The sequence below is a fragment of the Anastrepha obliqua genome, chromosome 1 (assembly GCF_027943255.1).
Source record: "Anastrepha obliqua isolate idAnaObli1 chromosome 1, idAnaObli1_1.0, whole genome shotgun sequence".
Taxonomy (NCBI): Eukaryota; Metazoa; Arthropoda; class Insecta; order Diptera; family Tephritidae; genus Anastrepha; species Anastrepha obliqua.
In genome coordinates this window covers 25,813,249-25,831,150 of record NC_072892.1, presented here as the reverse complement: position 1 = coordinate 25,831,150, position 17,902 = coordinate 25,813,249, and the positions used below count along the sequence as shown (strand labels likewise).

The 17,902-nt window shown below is 37.9% G+C and overlaps 1 protein-coding gene across 4 annotated transcripts in view; it reads left to right on the top strand.

Annotated features, from left to right (window-relative positions):
* Positions 1–17,902, top strand: part of LOC129236473 (protein tramtrack, beta isoform) — a 97,670-nt gene that overhangs the window by 46,047 nt on the left and 33,721 nt on the right. The window contains exon 1 of one of the 4 annotated variants that reach the window (XM_054870893.1): positions 13,936–14,296. The exons of 1 other annotated variant lie outside the window; for it this stretch is intronic. The gene's annotated coding sequence lies outside the window, so the exon portion shown is untranslated. Of the gene's footprint in view, positions 1–13,935; positions 14,297–15,496; positions 15,944–17,902 lie in introns of those variants that run through there. 2 more of the 4 variants (XM_054870897.1, XM_054870895.1) reach the window with 2 other exon arrangements.

The window sequence follows — 17,902 nt, the reverse complement described above, 5'->3', positions numbered from 1 at the left end:
GTTCTGTTGGGAATAGAAAAAGGACTGGCAAACTAAAGACTGGATGTGCTGTTGAGAATATCTCGACGTTATCAAGAATTAGGCATTCACTAATCGACTGTCGATCGGATTTTAGATAAGAATTTTCATTTGCATTCTTACAAAATTCAATTAACAAAAGAATTGAAGCCAACAGACTAGGTTTCGTGAACTGGTTCGTTGCTTCTTTTTTCACGCGAAATCATCTTTAGTGATGAAGTCGCATCTGGATAGAAGAAAACCCTTACACCCTCTTTTTCTCATGTTTGGCCGAACTCCTCCTATTTGTGACGTGCAACTTGATGTTGTTCCACAAATGGAGGTTTTTTTCAAACGGAGGTTTGCCATTGTCTGCCGAGGAGCGACCGCTATTAGAAAAAAAAACTGTTTCTGCCCGGAGATTCCAACCTGTGCCCCTCCAAATGGTAGTCATGAACCAACTCATTCGGCTACGACGACCGCGGTAAAATCATTGCATCTACTAAAATGTATTGTTTGATGTGGTTTTTAGGCGGGTGGCGTAATTGGCCCGTTCTTCGTCGAAGGTGGAAATGAAAGAGCTGTTACCGTCAATGGACATCGCTTTAGACAACTGATTGCAGATTTTTTGTGGCCTGAGCTTGAAGGATAAGCATAGGCGATCTTTATTTTCAGCTGGATGAAGCCACAAGTCACACAACACGGGAAAACATTGCATTATTGCGATCTAAGTTTCCCGATCGATTAATTTCACGCAAGGGAGACATGAACTGGCCACCTTGATCATGCGATCTAACGCCACTACACAACTTTTTGTGGGGGTGTTTTGAAAATTAAGTCTATGCGAATAAGCCAACAATGATTCCAGAACTGAAATGCAACATTCGGATCGAGGTTACTGAAGTCAATGCCATTAGCAAGTTTTTGAAAATTTTAATTCTTGTATGAAAGCCTGTAGACGTGCTCATGGTGGACATACAAATGATGTAATTTTTCACATATAATTTTTAAAAGCCGTATTTTGAATAAAAATAGTGAAACATGCGCCTCAATTGAAGTTTAAAAAAATTTTATAATTTTTTTTACGATGAGCCGACGTTCTTCTGAACTAACTCATTTGACCTTTTAAAGTTATGGGGTGCTTAGGCTGTTCGTAATCACAATAAAGTTGTATGACTTATGCTATGCTATTTGAATAGACGTCAGGAGTCAAGTCTGCCTCGACTTAATATCTTAAAGTTCTTACCTTTCCTCTATCACCACCAGCAACTATAGGCTGAAAACTTTCAAGGCTCAAACTCTTGTGTCCATATGTACGAGAGTGAACTTACTGGAACTTACTGCGTTCGCGTCGTCCTCATAGCATATCAATCCTTTGTTTTTACAACCGTACTCGCTCCATAACTCGTTCTAAATATTGTACATTTTCCTCAGACAATAACCTTACACTTTTGTCATCATCAAAACTACTACGTGACGATGAGAAACTTGTCGAGCGTAGCTGTTTTCTCAGAGAGGGAACTTAACTACTTACAGATCTTAGGATAGGTTGAATGGCTTTCCAAGCAAGAGCCCGCTTAGGCAAAGCATCAAATTCATCCATTGTGATGTCATACAGAAGGAAAAACAGGCGAGGAAAAACCTGACGATGACGACTACAGAATGGGCGGCTAAGATTGCGTTAACCACTTCAAGCTGCTAATGAAAGTCACCAGGGATATAATGTTTAAACTTGCAATATCCACTGGAATAGCAAAAAAGTGAGAGCCCAGGTGTCTGAATTTTAGCCCGACGAGAGCAGGGCAGCTGAGGAGAAGGTGCTGAAATGATTTAACTTCATCTTCAACTTCTGCAGAAAGAATTTGAAGCGATCCCTAGTTTGACCTCATGGATACCTACCGGACAACGCCCGGTAAGGACACCTACCAAATTCGAGAGCTGCGACTTTGTTAGTCTCAACCCATGATCTACCGTGGCCAGAAGTATCTCGCGACTTTACACGTTTGCGCACTAACCCAGCACTCGCTGGGTTGACGCGATGCCCATCTTACAGATCTTATTCACCCCAAAGGATATATTTTTTGTATTGTATTTTATTATTTATTGTGGTAGAACAACGAATATGAGATAGATTCCCTCCTTACACCTCGGTTGAGTATTTGATTATGGCTGTAGGAAATAACGTTCCACTTCATTTCAATTAGAACTTCATTTATGACGACTTCGTCAATCTGTAATTCTCAGATAGGCTGAGTAGATGCTGAGTCAACAACAACACTGTTGACTGCTAGGTTTACGCAACAGACGAATCCGCCCATTCTCCCCAAATTGAAATTGGTTCAACTCTGAAATAAAAACATGCTTAGTTAATTTCTGAAATCACCGTAGCAAATACGCAGCATTTATACAGATATCTCGCAAGCCCATTTTTGCATTTTTATAACATAGGTAAACTCGATTGTATCAGGTACCACTCTATTTTTTTTTCTTGGCTAAAATCATATCTGTCGAGAAGATTGTTTTTTGTTGAAATAAAAAATTTGAAATCGTTTCCCTCTGTAGCGTCCTCGGGTGTCACACAAGGTGGCGGTATTCTAGGTCCAATTTTATTTATTCCTTTTATTAATGGCATAGGTTCATGTCTGTCATATTTAAATCTATCGATTTTAGATCTTTATCTAAATCTCTACTATATTTAATCACCGACTTGTTCTAGGAGTTGTGATCGATAATCGTTTTACTTTCAGAAATCATACCATATATGTTATGTCCTTCCTATGGCTTCCATTAATCTGGTGGTTTCATTGACTGTTGTGAGCTTCTCGGTGACAACAGCTTTAACATACCCAGCTTTTTGCTTTGAAAGTCGATTTTATTTCGATTTGTTCACAGCTAAGTATCGTTATCGGGCACCTACATTCAGAGCGCCTTAGGAGTTTAATGAAATTTCCAATATCTGTTTTTAAGTCTGCCATTGGCATACCGTACCATTAGTTTCCCTTGTCCAACATCCTTTCTGGGGTGTTTGTTTGAGCTTCTCCTTCAAATTGAGTCGTGCATCTGGATGATGTTAAACAAAATGTATGCAGATGGTTTTCGTGGCAGAAATACACTCGGAGATTCGCCATTTCCTGTCGAGCGTCGACCGCTATTCGTAGAATATATTTTCTATCGTTTTGGTGTTTCGTGCCCACAACGTACAAACCCAGTCGGGTATGGAGACCATATTCCTTTTATGCAAAATAGTATACCTTTGGTCGGTAAGACATACCGCGTCATAGAGTGAATAAATCGGAATAATTATATGAAATTAAATTTTGAGCTCAGGTTATGGTTAGATTGAAACCACGCTAATCTCCAGTATTGATTTTTGACGGTATGTCCAATGGAGAGTATAAGTATTCTCAACAAAGGAAAAGGAAAAAAGATTCGAAAAGTTTTAACTTCAATTGCGGAATTTCCGAATGATTGATGATTTTTATGTGATTTTTTTTTGTAGCAAAATGTATTCCGAGATTTGTTTTTGTTGCTAACAGACAGCCGTGATTAAAAATCATTTTGTATATCCGCAGTGCTGATTGAAACCAAGACCTACTGCCAGTATTTAAAAAAAGTCACTTCTAATTTTTTCGGAAAAGAAGTGCTTTGACATCGAGTTACTGACTCAGGGCTGCCTATTTTTTGTTGCTTTCTTCCCAGCATTGTTTTCCAATCCGTTTCCATTCCCAACGGAATTTAACCTTTGTGAGCAATTAAATAACGAGACTGAAGAGGTAGTAATTCTGACTGGAGCTTTGTGCATGCGTACTTTTTATAGCACCGTCTGCTGTGTGATTTTATGTGCGTGCCTCGTATGTCAAAACTTTTTCACACAAGCGAGTATCACAGAGAACAAAGTCCTCCTCTAAAATTTAAGATTTTCTTTTTAAATTCGTTTAGGAGCCGCCGCCCACCGCAGACTTTATCGGCCGATTATTTAGTCGTCCTCTCTTAAATCTCATAAACATATAGAGGTGCGTACACTAAACCCACTTAATCGCTACCGAAAAAATAGTCGAATGTGCAGCCTGATTGCGTACAAACTGGAAAGTCTGCCAGATATCGGCCGACCGCTTGATCAGCAAGGCGTTTTTCTGCAGACACTTTACGGGACTCTAAAGTTATCTGAAGGGATGTTTTCGGAATTTTACGGGAATAATATCGAATTTAAAGAGTAAAGTACGATAATTCTAACCAGAAGCTTTAGACTTATTTCTACCTATTTCATGAATTTAATGAGTTTGTGCAACGGCTAATGCAATATTGCTTGCTATAAATTACTCTTGCTTCAATTACAAACCAAAGCAGTGGATTTGTTGTTACATACATATAAACATGTTTATACAGGGTGGGCCATCTAACGTTTGAAACATGGAATAACTTGAACTAAGAATCGAAATTTTTTTCTAATGTGGGTTTTTTGTTAACCCTTTCGTACCACCGCTTGAAATTCGCGATGTACTCAAAATACCTTGCGTTGGCAAGATCTTTACTGTTTGTTATAATGAAAAAGAATTCTCGGTGATAAGAGGGAGTTTTTGTTCGCGGATTATTCCGTCGCATAATGCAAAAGGGTTAATTGGAAGTACAATATTTGCGATTAATTATGGAACACTATTCAATTGACTTCCCCAGCTGACCTGTGAACCCAATTTTTCACTTAACAGCAGAGGTTTTTTTAGCTGTGCGCGAGAAAATGTCGTTGTATCCAATAGAGGTCCAATTTCACGCACACGCTTCACAAATTAATGCACAAATTGCTTGGAAGGCAAAAGAAGCGCCTACGGAATTTAAAATTTAATTTTCTTGCCGTTTCGGAAGACGGTTCACCACTTTGCAAGATTTTTAATATTTCCCAACGACCCATTTCGCAATAAAAACAACCCTGCGTTACAAAAACGAACTTTTTTTCTGTCCTATGAACCAAATATACTTTTTCGGAAAGGGGAGAAAAAATAAATATACATGTGTATCGGCGATTTTCATGTACACGTCAGAATTTTTTTTTATGTATAAAATATAGAGCTCGTAGTCCGCCTGTATGAAAAACTTTGGATCAATTTTTAACCCTTTTTCCGTGATCCAATCGCGCTGAATTTCTGCAGGCAGACTCGTGGAAATGTTTTTATTATGTAAAATTAAAAGAAAAAATTTCATCAATTCTCAGATTTTCTTGAATTTTTTTTTTAAATTTTCGGCATAACTTGAAGGGACTCCGAATTTTTAAACAACTTATTAACCTTTAATTTATTGTTTCATACAACACACTCTGTGCCGTTTGTGTGTTTGTTACAGTTCCGATCATCTGACAGTTCCGCTACTAGGAGACGTATACTTTGACAATTGTTTTAAGTTCTGTTGCGCGAAAACGTCTTTCGGTATATTTCATCTTAGGAAAAATGCAGTGCCCGACTCGAAATAAATTTTTTTACGTTTGTGGCTTATTCGCACCAAGTAAAAATTTTAAAAATACATATTACGAAAACAGTGGTTAATTCGTTTCAGAAAATATTCAAGACTGCTTATGTTCCTTACTTGTGGTATACTCCGGAAGTCGTGTGCGACTATTGCTATAGAAATTTATGCAAGTTTACTGATGGAAGGTCAACAATAAAGTACTCTGTACCAACAATTTGGCTACCACGTACGGAGCACTGCAGTGATCTGTGCTACTTTTGCGTAACTTTTACTCAAACTAAAGGGTACCAATACTTTCGCCGCAACAAAATTCGCTACGCTAATGTAGAATCCGTTATTCCAGCGGTTCTGTACTCACCAGAAGAACGTATAGCGGTTTCAATGGAGATTTTCGATGATGTTCCCGAATTAAGGGATGGAAAACCAACAGTAGCACCAACAATGCTATCAACATTTCTTGCATCGAATGCGAGATGCGGGGAACCAGAAGTATCGGAATTTGTACCAACACCCAGTGAACTTGGGACTGCAGTGCCGCATTTAGTAACGCAAGCCGACTTCAATGACCTTGTACGAGAAGGAAATTTGTCAAAGAGAACAGCCGAACTCTTTGCATCATGCTTTAAGCAGTGGAATTTTTTTAATGATGTGTATAATTTGAGGTGTTTTCAGTGGTCCGCATAAAAAAATAGTTGCAAGTTATGAATTTTCATCAAAATTGAATGCTATCGAACAACGTGCATGGAAAGGCACAGTTGCCGTTATTGAGCATTTTCTTGGCAACAAACGAGCTGACAATTATAAAAATATTGTTGCAGAAATGATTTCGGTATATGGCGAAATGGGCATATTAATGTCGATAAAGATCCATTTCCTTCACAATAATTTAGATTGTTTCCCTGGTGATTTAGGAGTTTGTAGCGATGAACATGGCGAAAGGTTCCATCAGGACATTGCGGTTATTGAAAAGCGCTTTAAAGGACAAGACATTACGCATATGCTTGGCGAATACTGTTGGTCTATTTGTCGCGATACTGACACAAATGCTTACAAACGCAAAAATAAAAGGCCTAAGTTTCTTTAAAAGCATTAAAATTTTTAATGTAACAATTTTTAATTTTAATATAATAAAATTAATAAAAAAAATTCGGGGTTTTATATCTCTATTGTAATGCGGAGTGAAATACCTTTCTTTTCATACCCACATCGGCATATCTCATGCAATTTTTTTTTAATTTCGAACAGGTGGCAACCCTGTGAAACATTGTCAGTGGCAAACACCTAGGTGAAAAGTCTAGAAATGTGATACACTATCTGTGTGCCCAATTTCATTCAAATCCGTTAGGCTAATCCTGAGATCGTGTGGCTATACAGATATGCATACAAGAATTGCTCGTTTAAAGTTATAAAATACAAAAAAAAATTGTGACGTGTACATGAAAATCGCCGATACACGTGTATTTTTATTTTTTATCCCCTTTCCAAAAAAGTATATTTGGTTCATAGGAAAGAATGTGTGTAACGTGGTGCAATGAGCATTTCAAATTTCAAACGTTAAATGTCCCACCCTATATATGTTTGTCTATGCATAGCCCGGTAAGAGCACCCTATTACGTCACTTCCTGCATACACTTCCCTCTTTAAACGAAAAAAAAACAAGTAAGGAAGGACAAATTCGTTCCGGACCGCACTTTAAAACCCACGCACATTTTAGTACGAGTAATATTTTTTATTTGGATTGCCTGTAAGGTTTTGGAATCCAAGAAACACTCATAGACAATGAGAGCCGTAACTTGTAATATCAGACGTAGGGTCGAAAATTTATGCTGCACATATAAAGAGTGGGCGTGGTTTTTATTTGATCTTAATAATCATTTTGTCAGATCTAAATGAGGTGGGATCCAGTACGTGTAGCAACTTTGGGCGTGTTTTATGAAGCCTTTATCGAGATGCACACATTTACCCAGAAGGTGGTGTGGAATCGCCCACTTTTCAAAATTTTACTTGCGTCTTATTTGTGTTTTTGTGTGCATTATTCGTACCAAATTTGAGTAACTTTGCCTCATTTACAACCGAGGTATCACTTTTTTTCTCTTTTGATAATGTGGGAAGATGAAGTTTCATTTGATCCAAGTTTAATTGAAATATATAAATTTTTACTCGAGTTTGCGTTTGCACGGATGGACAGACATCCTCTAATTATTCTAAGCATTTTGGTATATACATATGTGTCTCTATCTACTTATAAATCTATCTCAATTCCTTTATGTTGTTACATACAACCGTTATGTGAACAGAGTTTAATACCCTTGCGCAAAAGGGTAGGGGTATAAATTTATTTACAGAATTTCCTTTCGCCCCCTTCACCCTTAAAACTGAACAAGTAGCGCTATTTTCTAATTACCGCATAACACACACACACGCACACCCCCACACATACGCAACAGATCATGACAACCGCTTAAATAGAGAGTAAGGCGCGTACGAAAATGTATACCCGCCAAACAAAATATGTACCATATAAATGTATGTTTGTATGTAATGCTGAGTACACCGGTAATAGTTGGATTGGCTGCTGAGCCTTCTATAGCCTACACTCGTATCCATTTAAGCGCTTACACTTACATATATGGAAAACCGCTGGGGCGCTGGTATCGGCTGCTGCTATCGCGGACTACGCTGTCAGGGTAGCGAATTCCACCACATATAGTTAGTTGTTATAATTGGTGATGGTGTTGGTTGTGGTGTTGCTGTGGTATTGCCATCACTACGTTGCTTTGAGCGTGTCTATTGCGCTCTCCGTTTGTTGATTCCGCGGCGTAGTCACTGAATCGTATCGTGAATTCCGTGCCGCCTGCCTAGCCTGTGCAATCTCGCCTGCCTGCCTGCTTGCTGGCTGGCTGGCTAGTTGGTTGATTTGTCGCCTCCCTTCCCATCTGCACATCCACCGATCTAGCGATCTAGCTAGTGCTACATACGTATGTACATTTCTACCGAATTGCCTGCTTGCCTGTTTGCCTTGCCCTATTGCGTGATATGCTTTCGGATCTGTTTTTCACTTCACATTCGACTCTTGCGCCTTCTCAATTACTTCCTCTCGACTTTCGGTTAGACCTACACAAATGCATGAATGCCTGTTTTTATCAATATCAGTCGCAGCACCAGCAACAACAACTAGCGGAGGGAGCGCAGCGAAAGCTAAACGAATGCGGTGGCAAGCGAAGCGACGAAGGCGGCAATCGAACTGAGTTCTGCTAGCTATGAAAGCATTGGCTTTGCTGCCATCACCGTCGTCACAGAGTCACCAGCCATCAGGCAGAGTACGTATATGTTCCTAGGCACCGAAGCGATCGTCCGAATTTATCGTTGTCGTTGTCGACCCTCTAATCACCAGCTAGAGAATGGAGGAGGAAAGTAACTATATTATGAGTTTGTCATGTCTATGGTGTGCCCACATGCGTGTATGTGAGTGTGTGTGCGCGTGTACGGTAGGCCAAACAACTAATACGCCTAGTGGTGTAACGTCAAAAGCCCTCTTCGTCCTCAACCATGTTCGATCCAGCTAATGTGACTGAGTGACTGATTCGGCTCTTGCTGGGTTGGTATGACTGTTTGGTTGGTTGGTTGATTGTTTCGCCATCCATTCGCCGCGACGAGCGATCTACATATTACAATGTGTATGTGTGTGTGTGTGTGTGTGTTTGCCTTGAACGCCTTGAGTGCCTTGTATGAGGCAACACCTCACAGCCCACGGAACAAGGCAGCAGTGAGAGGCAAATCACTATGAAAGCCATAGATAAATAGATGAATAGATGCCAGCATAGTGACGAACACCTTGTGGTTAATGCCGGTGCGAAAAAGGAAAAGGAGAACCGAAAACATGAAATAATAAAATTGTAAAGGCAACAGCAACAGCGAATGAGAAAATACCTTCAAAATAACAATCACATGTATACCTGACGGATATTAGATACTTATGACTACATTCATAACTACATACATACATGTGAGCATACATATACATATACGTGCATATACATATATAGTATATATATACTTGTATACATACATATGTACGTTTACTAATAAACAGTCAATTTTACCTATTGTACATACATACGTACATACCCTACTTATACTTTGCCTTCAGCCGAAGCTTTTTCTGGCTCAAATACGCCTTTTGATCGCTGTACTGCGATCACTGCCTACGTGTAAAGGAATTTTTTCCTCAACAACAGTTGGAGCAAACCAATAAAAAAACGAAAACAAAATACACAATAACAACACAACTACACGTGCCCCAAAAACAACAATGAAACTTTTACACCAGACAAGAGCATTCGAAAATCACTCACGCTCCCACAAGGCAAGCACGCAACCGCTGCTCCCCTATGTGAGAACTCTACATCAGACAGAGCGCCACCGTGGAGAACAAGCAATACGCGCCTCTCACCGGCCACAAGCACATTTGAGCCCAGAGCAGCGCCAACAAAAAATTAATTAGCTTTATGTGTATGTTTGTAGATGTATGCATGTGCGTGTGTATGTACATAAAGCCATTAGAAAAGGAAGTGGGGAAGCTAGAAAAACACGCTAATGTATGCAGCAAACCGCAAAAGCAGTGGCAATAGAAAACGGCACAGAATGCGAGTGGCAAGTGGGAAAAAATAAAAGCTTATAATAACTCACAGGTACAATAGTATCTAGTAGATGTCCGTTTGGTCTTGGATACATACTATATACTGTATCTGAAATGCATGAGTGTGTGTGTGTGTATGTGTATATAATTGAAAAAGGCTAGAAACGCTGAGAAGTTATTAGAAAAACATAATTATGGTCAACGTGTCAGATCAGCCCAATGAGCAGAAAGATATATGGCCAATAGCTTTGGCCAGTAAGCGTCTTGTGCACGCACCTGAGCAACCGCGATGGCTGCGATTAAGTTTGTATTGACAGGTAATCTGAATGTATGGCTTCAGAGATCAGCGATTGGGATGTAAGAATATATAGAAATAATGAATGAAATTAAATTTTCTAGTATTCTTGTGCACATTATTCCCTACTGCGAGCATAAAACATCTATTGCGGCTGTAGTAACATCCGAGCAGTAGCTAACATCCGAGCAGGCATACTTAAAGTATCCTCTATGCTAAGAAAAAATACTGAGGCGAAGTTCCTCTTAATGATGGTCTTGCTACTTCTAGATGTCAAGCCTTCCAGTGCTGTCTTACATTGATGTCACGAAGGCAACTACATTCAGATGTTGAGCTCAACCAATAACTATGGACATTTTACTATGGGCTACATCATACTAATAAATCGGGAGCTTTTCACACTAGCCAAATAGATTTGTACGTTTTTACCGACTTAATTCTCAGAAAAGCGCAGAACAGATGAAGGACCATTTCTTCGTGTGCTATTTCGAAAGCCCTTTGACCCCAGTACAATCGACGCAGGGCGGAGAAAGTTCTGGGGGCTCCACGCCATTAAATTTCCAAACTCCAGCCATTGCTTACCGGCCATTGGACGATCGACACACACGTAGAAATCTAGGTTTTTCATTTAATCCCCATTGCAGAAGCTACCTTTCAGAGAAAAAGACCATTGAGCACTTTCTCTGTAAATGTCCAGGTTTGGCAGCTATGACCTAGGCATAGTTAAGGTCACTAGGTGCTCTTTTCTTCGACAGCCTGGGGCAATGCTCCAACCTAAATCCCACTTCTCCATTACATTAACAGCTCTGATTGGCTGTAGAAATCAGCCCGTTAGAGGTCTAAAAATCATGATATCAAAACGGCGTTTTACTGCTACTTGAAGAATGTAAGACTGGTACTTCAACCACTTCACCTATATACCTACCTACCCTTCAGTAGTGCCCGGGTTCGAAAGCCGCTCTGAGCGCGAAGGACCAAAATGATAGAAAACATTCTTCTAATAGCGGTCGCCCCTCAGCAGGGAATGATAAAACTCCCAGTATATTTCAATAACAAAACTCCTCATGGAAAACCATCTGCAGTTCAATGGCGGCCTAAAATTGTAGGAACATTTGTGGAACAACAACGTGAGTACGCATACTAAAAATAAGAGGAGGAGCTCAACCAAACACCCAATAAAGGATTTAAGTGCCAATTACAGTGAAATCTTTCCTGGGCGAACATTGAACCGTAAGTAAACTTTTGTCCCTCCAAGAGAGCTGTTCACTTAAGAGAAGGTTGAGATTGATTTGCTTAGTGTGAGGAAAACAGCCGTTGTCGGCGTGAAGTTAGAGGAATGCATGCATTCATACTCGTATAAAAAACAGTTTCACCTGAAAGATAGCGTAATTCTCTAAACGGGTTTGTAGAATCTCCCCCTGGTATCTTAGACTATAAACTTGGCCTTACTCTCTGGTTTATCTTGAAATAATAAGTGTTGAGAGAAGTGGTTTACATGCATCGTATTTCACAATACGAATTCTGGACAAAATGGATAAGAAGGGCGCGTCAAATAAATCTCATCGGTGTTTGGTTTCTTTAGTAATTATCAAAATCCACATTGAAAGGTTGAATATGTACGCGAGAAATATTCAGAACTGGGCTAAATCGGCTTCATAAATTCTGTCCCAGATTTTCATTGGAAACAAATTCTTATAATTTTTTTTTATTTTGTGAAAGTTTAATGAAAATATTTTCTTTTTTTCACTATTATAACTCTTTAAAAATAAATTAATGTAGCCTGAATTTAGTTGGGATTTGGGAAATGAGCACAATTTGACTTACAAGTCATAAAAAATAAAAAAAATTACAGATTGAATCAAATAATCGACTTTCCCTTATTAATTCAAATAAATTGCACAGACATACATACATACATATTATTATGGTAACCCCGCTCAAATTCATGGAAAGCAACCCCATATTGGAAAAAAGAAGCATGAGAATGGCTGTAAAAAATCACATTAAAGAGCGCATTTAAGTTTGTAACAAAACCACAAATCTGAACCTGCACATATTCAAATATACACGGGCGAACACATTCACAAATTCAATAACACTTCGCCAGGAGAAACGATCATATCCCAATTGGAGACTTGACGCTCAAAAGCTTTCAGTTCATTCAAAATTTCATGCACAAGTCAATTAGAGAACAGAGCGTGACGAAAGAGTTAAAATTTGGAATAAACCAATAAAAAAAGGTCATACACAGAAAAGAAAAGGTCAGCTTGAAATGCATTTACCTTCAAAAGAATTTAATTGAATTATAAACGGACAAGTCTGAGGAAGTCTACAAAATACCAAAGCTGAGGCATAAGAGCGTGTGAGAGAGAGAGAGAGAGTTCAGAGTGTACTAAATTGATATTTGCTGAGGAGCTTTCAAGCGGAACGGCAAGTGCATGCGAATGGGGTTATGAAGGAAACAACAGCATTAACATTATTAAAAGATTGCTAAGGAGATGTTGAACACCTAACGGGGTGTGGTGTAATAGGGTAAAACAGAGATGACGAGAGAACAAGAGAGTGGTTGAGTTGGTGTGCGTAAGCAGTGATGACATAAAGTTATACTCATTGTCGCAGAGCGGAGTCGTAATGTACCACATAAACTAAAAAGAATGATTGCTTTTTGTCTTATAAAAGCCTAGATATGCCACCCTACTTTTGTGATGGCTCACAGGCTACTTACTGCGAGTTGGAAAAATCATTTTTTCTATACGTATTGTATTTTCCTTTCCAATCTTCAATGCATACATATACCAGTTGTGAGAGCGTAGTGAATACCGCCACGCTTCAGCTCTCGCGCTCATGCTATCTATCCTTCTTGCACACTCGTCGCACTTAGCGCAGCAGGAAAAGGAGATTGCTGAGTCGAGCTGAGCAGCGCACACTACGTTGTGTTTGTTGTCGAAGTCGACGGTTCTGCTTTGCTATTATTTGTATGAATATGTGTTGTTGTTGCTAGCTTTGTAGGATTTCTATGCTACGGCATGCAATACTTTGCTGGCTTTCGATAAACTAACACGTTGGTTAGATAGGGTAGCAAGAAAACGCGGCCGCGTAAAGGCGAAATGCGTAGGATTGATTGTTGTGACTGTTGTTGCTGCTGCTGCTGCTGCGAAGGAGAATAACAAAAGGCAACATGCAATTTTGTATTGGTAGTCAAGTCAGCAGAAGTGACTTTTTGACTTCGACACACATTCGCGTATTCACACTTATGTATGTGTGTGCATTCGTGGCTCGCTGCTTAAGTACCTTGAGTGCTTGCTGCTCATATGTGGTTGTGGTGTGCATTAATTTCCCTTTTTTGAGAGGACTGAGGATCGCGCGCTGTTGCTGCCAGTGCTACTCGTCGTTGCCTCTTTCACCACAATCCGCTTCGCAACAATTCGTTCATCATCCGTTGCTGTGTTGCTGCTGCGGCTGCTGCTGCTAGCGCTGGTGCTGGCTGATGGCTGCCACTGCCATCGTCACTGCTGCTTCGTTACGCTTGTTCGCCAGGCTCGCCAAGCAGTATGAATTTAGTCGCCGTGTGTTATAGTGGTGTTGTTGGTTATCCAGTGTACGCGCGTGTGTTATTTGATTAAGGGGAGAAGAGAAGTGTAAAAATATATCAAAACCACAACTACTATATTTATATTTTTTAAAATTGTGTGCAATATAGTAACGTAAAACAAGCTCGGCGCGATATATTCAAAAAAGTGTGTTGGGGGGGAAAAATATTTTATATGCTTGTTAAAGAAAGTATTTAAAGTGCGTTGAAGGGTAAATACTTGGAGCTACCTAATTGTATGGAATTAATGAAGTGTTATAGCATTAGTGGAAAACCATCGGAAAAATATCAACTTTTACAGCACAAACACTGCAACAACGTAAGTGTTTAAAAGCCAGCAGTTAAGCATCAAAATATCATCGCTAAGCAAGAAGCTTGTCGTCGCATTTAGTTCTACACACACATTTTTTTAAACCAATGGCTTCAAATTTTTCAAAATCTGTAAATTTTTTACTTATGTAAATCGATTTCTTTATAGAAATTTAATTTCATAAAGTATTATACCATCTAATTATAGTATTAAGGGAATATTTTCCACTCAATCCTTTAAATTGACTTCCGCCTATTTAGGCTCACATACAAATATTTTACTTATTTTTTTATTCATCGTTCGCGTTAAAGTGCCTGCGTGTCAACCCCTCCACAAAAGCCACATACTCACTTGGTTAAATAGGAAAAGCACACATTTATACACAAACGCAAATCAAGGGGTCGCCCTTTTATACGAACTGAAAAGCAACAGGCGAAAGCAGCGCTGCTAATTGTAACAGAGCAACGGCAACGGAATTTACCCTCTTCGATAAATCTCTGTGCCGTGAGGGGCACTACCATTGCTTTTTTAAGTTGTTATACTCATGCATAAACACACATCTCAGTGGCGTAAAAAGGAGGCGAAGTTAAAAAGTCGTCCGCCGACACATCCCCCTCACCACTTCACTTGTCCACAAGGGTGGTATACACAAACAAACAGACACTCACAAAACATACGTATAGTACATATGAACCAAATATATCGAATCACCAAGCACTTTTGTAGCCTGCGCGTATGAGTAACTCAAACGAACGATCGACAAGCAAATATGAATTGGACGAGTCCCAGTCGTGTACCAAATACAATAAAATTAGTAAATCAAAAAGGGGGGTGGTGGTTGGAAATATTCAAGTTTTTTTCTACTCTTTTGCGCCTCCTTCGCCTGTAGGACGTCGCTGTGCACACACAAACACACCGATATGAAAATATATGTATACATGTAAATATATATGTATCTACGAATACGAATGATCGATGTACTCGCCTCGCCTTGTCTCGTTTCATGAAGCTTCGGTAATTCCCCTTCGTTCGTGTCCACGTCGTCAAACGGGACGTCGCCGAGCGTCGCTTTGTGTGCTGAGTTACCATTTGTTGGTGTTGTTGCCTGTGATTGGCAGTGGTACCATTGGCAGACAGTGGTTCATGGTGGTGGTAAGCAGCGCAGGAGAGGCGCGTTCAACAGGCATTCACGTTTGATGGCTGCGCGTGTAAGGACGTGTTTCTCCTCATTAGTTATTGAGACTCAATTTGTATATAAGTTATTACAAAAACAAAGTGCCTACTGCTATATAGAGCTTTAGAAACAACAACAATTACAGACAGTGTTGAATGAAAATAAAAATTTGCTATTTGTGCTGATAAAGGAATTTCAGGCGAAAAGTTCAACAAAAAGAAAGAAGAGACTTAAGTGAAAAAATATGTGCGTAACATCGGTCTACATATGTATGTACATAGATGAAAAATATAGTGGATTCTAATTTTGTAAAAAAAATTTAAGTGTATAAACAAATTGTATTCAAAAAAAGTACATGTCATAAGAAGATATTCTAAAAAATTGTATTGATTACTGAAGGAATTTTTAGTGATGCAGCAAGAAAATTGCTCCAAAAAGTGTGAAATTTAACAAAATCGTGATCGTGATTTCTCAACGTGAAGGTAAAGTTGAAAAAATGTTTAACACGTACTTATTAAAGGAAAAAAAAGAAAATAACATTTTTCTTAAATGAAAAAAAAAAAAACATTGAAAATACTGAAGTTAAGATGTAAAGAATAAAATACTAATTATAAAAATCAAAAATTCGGTGTATCCAACAAATAACTGATCTTGAAAATGTGTGAGAAGCACTGAAACTGTGGGAATTTAGATAGTTGTATATAATTCTTATGAAATCTACGCCCTAATAACCGCCCCTTTTTAGAAAATCGGGTAAGAACGCAATACAAAAATCTAAAATACTTCACGCTGTATGAATTTATGAGGCAACTTTGTAGGTTTTCAATATTCCAAAACTTCGCATAATGCTCGAAATCTTTTCATAAAGTATATAGTGCGGACTCTGAAAAAGAAACAATAATAAAACACATTAAAAAAAAAACTCAAACAAACGCACTGAGACAGCAAAAACTTCAATTTTTTTTTTTAATATTTTATGACAAAAAATATGACTTAAAAGAATTTCCTATAAAATACGCCGAACAAAATTAGCATTTAATAATAAAAATTTGTGTAAGCAGTGACATTTTTTAAGTTTTCAAAAGTGTTATACGTTGTATTTCTTTTTTGGGCTCGCCATTTGTCATCACGTTTTTTGTTTCTTTTGTATATTTTTACAATTAATTTTTTTTTTATTTTTTTTATTTTTATTTTTTTTGTTAATTACCGTTATATGGGAGGTGGGCGTGACTATTGACCGATTTTGTTCATTTCCAACAACCACCTACCTTAGACCAGGTTTCATTTAAATATATTAATTTTTGCTCGAGTTACCGCCTTCGGTAAATCGACTTCTCTCATCATTCTGAGCATTTAGATATGCATGTCTATCCCGATTCCTGTACGACGTTGCATACAATCTTTATGTGCGCAAAATTATATGATAATACCGTGGGGCACAATTGAGCAGAGGTGTTAAAATAATGTTAATTGAATTGTCGTACCTGCAAAAATTTATAGAATTTTTTTAATTCTTGTGCTTGATTTTCGAATTGATCAAGAAGTACATTTCAATTTTTTCCTACAATTCTAAAAATTTCTCAAATGCTGAATGTACAGAATCAAAATTATGGGCATAATTCGGTTTTAATCTGATGGTTTTCCAGTTGTTTATAAAAAAACAGTTTTTTTTTTTTATTTTTTTGTTTTTATTTATTTTTTTTTTGTTTTTATTTTTTATTTTTTTTTTTTTGTTTTTAATTTTGTTTTTTGTTTGTTTTTTATTTTGTTTTTTGTTTGTTTTTTATTTTGTTTTTTTTCTTTTGTTTATTTTTTTAATCTTTTTTTGTTTATTTTTTTATGTTTTCTGTATTTTTTTTCTTTTTGTTTAACAGTAAAAAGTTCCCGACCATTTGAAAATTAGCTCGCTTAAATTGTTTTTGTTTTTTCTTTCTTGCTTATTTCAATAATTTAAATTTTTTTTTTTTAAATCGTAAATTGCATTTTTGATAAGCATAAATACTTCATATACTAAAACACACTCCTACGTAGTACATAAAAATAACATTTTTCTTAAATGAAAAAAAAAAACATTGAAAATACTGAAGTTAAAATGTAAAGCATAAAATACTATAAAAATCAAAAATTCGGTGTATCCAACAAATAACTGATCTTGAAAATGTGTGAGAAGCACTGAAACACAAACATATTTAAAAACTGTGGGAATTTAGAAAAATTCTGGGAACTTCTCAGGGTTAGGTAGTTGTATATAATTCTTATGAAATCTACGCCTTAATAACCGTCCCTTTTTAGAAAATCGGGTAAGAACGCAATACAAAAATCTAAAATACTTCACGCTGTATGAATTTATGAAGCAACTTTGTAGGTTTTCAATATTCCAAAACTTCGCATAATGCTCGAAATCTTTTCATAAAGTATATAGTGCGGACTCTGAAAAAGAA